General features: G+C 38.5%; 1 long non-coding RNA gene across 1 annotated transcript; it reads right to left on the bottom strand.

The window, feature by feature from the left end:
- Positions 1-249: 249 nt before the first annotated feature.
- On the bottom strand, positions 250-3,331 carry LOC139435650 (uncharacterized). Its single transcript, XR_011644872.1, has 3 exons — positions 3,239-3,331; positions 2,203-2,347; positions 250-383 (listed from the first exon to the last, which is right to left on the bottom strand). It is a non-coding gene; the product is annotated as an uncharacterized lncRNA (long non-coding RNA).
- Between the last annotated feature and the right edge of the window lie 3,702 nt (positions 3,332-7,033).

The raw sequence follows: 7,033 nt of genomic DNA, 5'->3' as shown, positions 1-7,033 counted from the left end.
CCTTATGGAGAGAGGTTCTGGTCCTGATGGAGAGAGGTTCTGGTCCTGATGGAGAGAGGTTCTGGTCCTGATGGAGAGAGGTGTTGGTCCTGATGGAGAGAGGTTCTGGTCCTGATGAAGAGAGGTTCTGGTCCTGATGGAGAGAGGTTCTGGTCCTGATGGAGAGAGGTTTTGGTCCTGATGGAGAGAGGTTCTGGTCCTTATGGAGAGAGGTTCTGGTCCTGATGGAGAGAGGTGTTGGTCCTGATGGAGAGAGGTTCTGGTCCTGACGGAGAGAGGTTCTGGTCCTGATGGTGCGCAGCCTCCAGCCAGAGGGTTGTGTTGAAGGCAGAGCTGAAGTCCACAAACAGGATCCTGGCATAGGTTCCTGCTGTGTCCAGGTGCTGGAGGAGGAAGTGAAGTGATAACTATTAGTAAACCATAATGATGGATGTTATTATCAGGGCATTGATTATTTCATAAGTTTAGAAGGGGGGAACATAGTCTAACAACAGTTAGCTTTTGTTAATTTTACCTCGAGACAAACTTGTGAGACTTGTTTCTGAAATCCCTTTCTCTTAAAGTGAATAAATAAAAAATAAAACAATGGAGGTGACCCTAAAACTAACCACTGGATTGTTTGTCTAACATGACCTAGTCCATAAGTGAGGTAAGGGTGGGAACAATCAAACACACCCTCCCAGGCACTACGTGTTAGCGAAGTACAACTGGGATTTCGAAGAGGAAGATATGCTTGCTCAATTCTTAATAATAAAGAAAAACCAACAAATTGAGCACTTGAGTTTTCATTAGCAGCGCCTAGCTACAGCTGTGGAGCTTCGGTCAATACCACTAATGCCCCTTTCACACCAGCGCCTATTCAGCTCCGGCTCGGAGCTAGAGCCTGAAAAGCGCCGGGTTTTCCTGTTCACACCGCAGCGGCGCCGGCTCTTAGCTCCGGAATCCGCTTCATTTCCAGCTCCAAAAAATTGTCGGTCCAGAGGCAAGAGCTTTGGAGCTAAGAGGCGACGTCGCTTACGTCTCTCTTACGTCGAGGCGTGCAGGAAACTAAACCCAACTCCCCTGAACATGGGTCGACTATCATGCCTGCCTACAAGCAGTGTGCTTATAAACACACTTTATAAAGTCAGGCAACACTAACCAGGCTTCGCGTGATTCTGTTTATTTGTACCTTACTTTGACTATCCGTTCACTGTTATCGATCATTGTGGAGAGAGGCAGACGTGTTGTTTTATATTATTGCAGCTATCGGATGCAAGTAGTCAGTTTAGCTTCGGTTGCTATGCCAACATCACCCGTTTTATACCAGAGAAACTTTCATAACAGTGTTGTGATACCAAACAGCGTCAATTCAGACTGACACACATTCACTTAGGCTAAGGGGAACTGGGGATATGCATCAGCTGCTTGTGTGAGTCGGACAGTGAATACTTTAGAGCGGACGCTGCAGTGTGAGCTAACCGGGAGCTAACGGGAGAATACACTCTGTGGAAGAGCAGCTCTGCTGCGGTCGGTAAATGCTGCAGAAACACATTAATAAACAATGAACCACGGCACTCTGGAGAAAAGTATAAGGTTGGAGAAGTCGTTATTCAATTTATTCTGGCTTCATGTGATTAAAAGCAACACGATCATCGACCCGACGCAGTTGTTGTTGTTGTGAGCGCCGTAATGGCTGCCGTTGGGGAGCAAATCAGCGATGTAAACTGTGACGTCATGACGCAGCAGGGGCAGCTCTGGAGCGCCAGTGGGCGGTGTGCACAGAGCGGGAGCTGAAAAGGGAAACCGGAGCTGAACCAGAAAAGCTCCCGCTCGGAGCTAGAAACTGAAAAGCGCTGGTGTGAAAGCTGCATAACAGTCCATTTCCTTAAAATGGTACATATCGATGAATCTATATTTTCATCTTCAGGTGATTAAATCTGCATAATGTCCCTGTACAATAAGATTCAAGCATTTTGTAATCCAGTGAGGAAATTCAAGACCAGTAAATATTGATTGATTAAACAACACTAAATAAAATGTTAGTGCTTTCTTCAAACTCAGACTCTCTGCTGCGGCTGTACCTCAAAGACAAAACAATTGTCTTATGATCTTTGTTGAACAAGGTCTGATTGTCCTGTACATGTACAATGTGGGGTATTTTTAAATACTTTACTAAACCACATTCAATACTATGTTAGACACAAGTTAGTTATTACTCACATATCAAAGTCTTTTCATCTCCAAGATGGAAGAATAGCTGGGTGCTGCCTGGAGAGACTGATGAGGGACACAGGCTGGCGTCAGCAGCTTTCCACACAAAGCCATCACATCTTCTCTTCCATAGTCCTCGCTGTCCACTGGTGCTCTGTAAAAAGAGTGAACATCACAGCCGTCATGTTAACCCTTTCTTACACAACAACATACAACCAACATGTGTCAAAAGTGACCCGAATTAGTTTTAATTGTAAATATCTTTGCAATAAATTACTTTAACCATTCAGGATTCCAGGTATTCCTCAATTAACCTGTTTTGGATCAACACCAATTTGTATTTTTCCCTTTCTTACTTTTTGAATAAAAATAATGTTTGTATCACTACACTTCTAAGGCACAACATGGGTCAAACATTACCCGTATTATTTTTGCTATGTTATTTCATGCATGGCTGAGTGTTTCTTTACTATACATTTTCAAAAATAATTAATTTTAGCAGTGATTTGGACCAAGCATGTATGATGTAGTAATACAAAAAGTATTTTAGTTCACACAGTGTGACATTAGTCATGTTAGCTTGTAATATATAGAACAGAGCTAACTAGCAAGTTAGCCAAACATTAGCGGTTAGCTGTTTATGCTATGCTAGCTGTTACTGAACATTAACAAACTAGATTCCGCTATAAGAAAGCTGTGAAACTTTATATTAAACTTGGCGACAACATTGTGACACCCCGCTGCATGTTTATGTGTAATTCTCCCGTGTTGGAGACGAGAGGGTGGGGGGGGCAGCACTGCAATAAACTGTAAGCTAACGTTAGCAGCCACCTGTTAAGCCAGGTTTTCCGGGCGCAACATCTTGCAAGAAACAGCATGTCAGGGCTTCTTAACATTTAACAACCTATTAATGATGAATACCAACTTAACGGGAAGAAACTCAGCTAACTAGAAGAAGAAATGTAACCTTAAATAAAAATAAAACATTCACAAACTAAGGATTATCTAAATACATATTTAACTCCATTACAGTTGCAGGACTCACCAGATCTCAAGTCTTCTGTTCTTTGTTGACGTCCAGATGCTCATATTTAACGTGTAAAACGATCCCGATATAAATCCATAAAATCCTGCAGCAGACATACAGACAGACAGCTGTAGCTTGCAGGAGGAGACCCACTCAAACTGACGTGGATGTTTCAAATGTGAACGACAGGCGCGGACAGTTCTCATTGGCAGGTTTCTTCGATGACGTTTATATTAACCAATCAGGAGTGTTGTGGACTCATTCCAAACATGCCTGACTTGTCTGCCGTGTTTTGGCTGAATTCTATTTCAATTGCCGTAGCTCTGGCTGTCGGCCAGAATCCGAAAACCATACATTATACTGTAAAACTAAGGCTTATTACTGTGTATTGACCAATGGGAGAGAAAAAAAAAACAGCAACATAAATAAAACAAGGATAACTGTGACTTGTTGAGTAAATAACAGTGTGTGTTTTAAACCTTGATCCTCCCTGCAGAAATGTCTCCACTTTCTATCATTTTAATTTGTTTTAATGATATTGTCAACTGTAGATGTTTACAATATAGTAAGTTAGGAATTTAATGAGAACATATTTATTTACTTTTGTTTCAACATTGGATATTTTGTGTTTGTGGTGGATTCAATCGAATATTGAGAAAATTATGTATGTAAAAAGGTTTTAATTACATTTTACGTTTTTTTTAGTTGACGCTTTTTTTTACAGTTTTATGATTACCTTAAAATTACAAAGAAAATCTTAAAGTCTTATAATAGTAATACACTTTTATATTACGAGTTACATATTTAATTACAGATAATACTTTTTATTTGACGTACATCTGCATTTATTTTCTGAAAGTGCAAAAATACTGTAAATATTATATAATAAATTTACTGTAAAAAAAAGGAAATAAACGTTATTTGTGGTTATTGTCAAAATACTGAAAATAATGTTTTGGGTTGTTAATTTATAGTTAATATCTGCCATTTTACAGGATTTTGCAAGTTATTTAAAAAAACATGATACTTACTATAAACATTTACAGTTATTTCCTGTAAAATTACGATCTTTTTTTACAGTATATAATAGACTGCAAAACAGAGTAGAGTACTGCAGACTCCAATGAGTTGTTTATAACAGACTCACACTAACAATAGATATTGTTATATGTCACTTAGCTTTAATCTCCAGTTGTAACAGATAATTAGTTACATAACAAAAGTGATCAATGTATACATACAGATGCAGTCACAGAAATTCTGGAGCATTGACATCAGATTACAAGGACAGTGACATTCATTCAGTTTAGAGTTCCATTCCAATATGTTGTGTGGTTGTATATGGTTATGTATAGGTTACATAATTTAATTGGGCACATAATCCAGTATACAGTTGTAAAGATTTCAAAGGGACCCATACAGCTTTTGCAAAGCAGCTCAGTTCCACAAAATGATGTAGATTACTATGATTTTCTCTATTCCAATTTAAAGACGAGTTTTATAGAATTCTATAGAATTCTATAGAATTTAGTATAGGTTGCATCAGAGAGAAAATGTCATGCATGTTTTCTTTGAATGCTATAGATTTCTACAAATTTCTATAGATTTCTATAGATTTCTACAGATATGTCATGAGTCGGTTCTGTCCTATAGAATTCTTTAGATTGTTATAGTTTTATTTATAGAAGTTTATAGAAAAGTACACATTTATAGTATTCTACAGAATGATCTAGAGATTTCTATAGTATTCTATAGAATTCTTTAGCATGGCTTACAAATACGACTATGTTCTATAACATGCTATAGATTTCTACAAGATTCTATAGGATTCTATAGGATTTTATAGATTTTTTTGCTAAGGGTATATTTCAACATAAACATTCAGATGGTTGGAAACATATCTAGAAAGAGAGAATCTGTTTTTGTGGTGACTATACGCTTATTTGCATACATGACTTTGTTGAATAGTCAATACTACAATACGATACAATACGATATACTTTATTGTCCCCGTAAGGACATTTGTTCTGGACTCCATCCTGCAGTTCCACGTACATGTACATACTGTATACAAACATAAAGAGACATACACATATCATCTGTCATACACCGTTTGAACAAACACAATACACAGACGCACATACGGACAATGGCGACCTATTGCACAACCCTCATGGCCACATTTAAAAAGTACATTTGACTACATTTCATTTCATGTGAATGTTAAGAAGCAGGCAGGAATGAGTGCTTCAGCCTGCTCTTGGGAACCCTGAATCTTCTGCCAGAAGGTAGGAGCTGGAATCCTGGGTGGAGTATGTGGGTGGGATCAGACGCCATTTTGTTTGCCTGTCTGATAATGGACTGCTCGTATATGTTTTGGAGAGATGGGTGTTTTTTAACCCCCATAATGTACTGATTGGTTAATTCAGACATTCAAGAGGTCTGTTGATTTTTGCTAAGAAGAAGAGACTAAGGAGGATCAAGGGACTATTTGCAGTCATATCAATGGGCAGAAAGAAATCTGGTAGATTTAGCGTCAGCTGTGGACAACAAACGTTTGTTTTATTCATCAGAAAACACCCCGGAATACTTTTAAAATATTAATTAAACACTAACAGGAACACGGGATGGGCTCTGGCAGTGTTTAAATACTGGTAATAGAAAATAAATTGTGAACAGACTAGGGCTGTACCCGAATATCCAAATATTCGTTCGTTGGAGTACTAAGCAAAGCGGCTGCCAAATTGAATTTATTGAAAACTCCAATATCAACGTAAGAGCTTGTGCCTCTTCGGGGGGTGCTAACACTTAACCATAAACGTTATCGTTTACTTTTTCTCCGTTAATCTCCGTCACGTTGTTTCCATAGCAACAACAACTTACTGTCAACAGCGCTAACTCTCCTTCAAAATAAAAGCATGTCCATACAAAATAGGAAGCCAAGCCAAATTACACTTAAGACATATACAACTGCAACGAAAGTAACAAACATAATGCGATATCCTTTTCAATTTCAAAGGACACAAATTGGGTTACATTAAAAAATAACTATAAAACAACAATACTGTAGAATAACAAAATGAATGCCGTGAATAAACCGAAATACACGCGTTGAAGCGGTTCGCTGCCGATTACTACGCACCCTTCCGCGAAGGCCGAATATTCGCTGCCGATTACTACCGAATATCCGGAGCCCGAAAAATGGTATTCGGGACAGTCCTAGAACAGACTTGTCAGTTACAGAAAACCTCGATCAGTGCTGCCTTCATTTTAAGTTACGTTGCTGTCGCTACATTTTTGTCAATATTGTGAGCCAAGTTGTTGGTTTATTTAGCATGTCAGCGAGTGATAAGGAGAATAAAGGGCGGTCTTCAATGAAGAAAGGACCCCTTCACCACCGCCTCGCTGCACATTATCGCTTACTGAACTTGTCAACCTTCCTTAACCCACGGTGGAGCTACAATGTGCCATTCAAAGGTCGAAAGATTCGAAGGCCTTATTGTCATACCTACAGCACCTACTGTGTGTTTAGTTTTGGCAATTAACGTCCTATCTCCTCCGAGAAATGCAACGTAAAACAATACAACATTATTCAAGAAGAAACAGAAATAGAATCAATAATTTAAGCTTTCTGTCAAAATGTTTAACCATCTTGGAAATATAAAAAATCTTTTCTTTCCTCACCTTTAACTTCTTAGGCATTGTACGCTTGTCTTCTTGTATCCTTATTTGTAAAAAATAATATAATTCTGATGCAAATCAAAATAGTCTACTTTATGCATACGACATTTTGCTTTCTTTGTTTTCTTCTTG

The sequence above is a fragment of the Pseudochaenichthys georgianus genome, chromosome 17, assembly GCF_902827115.2.
Source record: "Pseudochaenichthys georgianus chromosome 17, fPseGeo1.2, whole genome shotgun sequence".
NCBI lineage: Eukaryota > Metazoa > Chordata > Actinopteri > Perciformes > Channichthyidae > Pseudochaenichthys > Pseudochaenichthys georgianus.
This window is presented reverse-complemented; position numbering and strand designations above follow the sequence as displayed.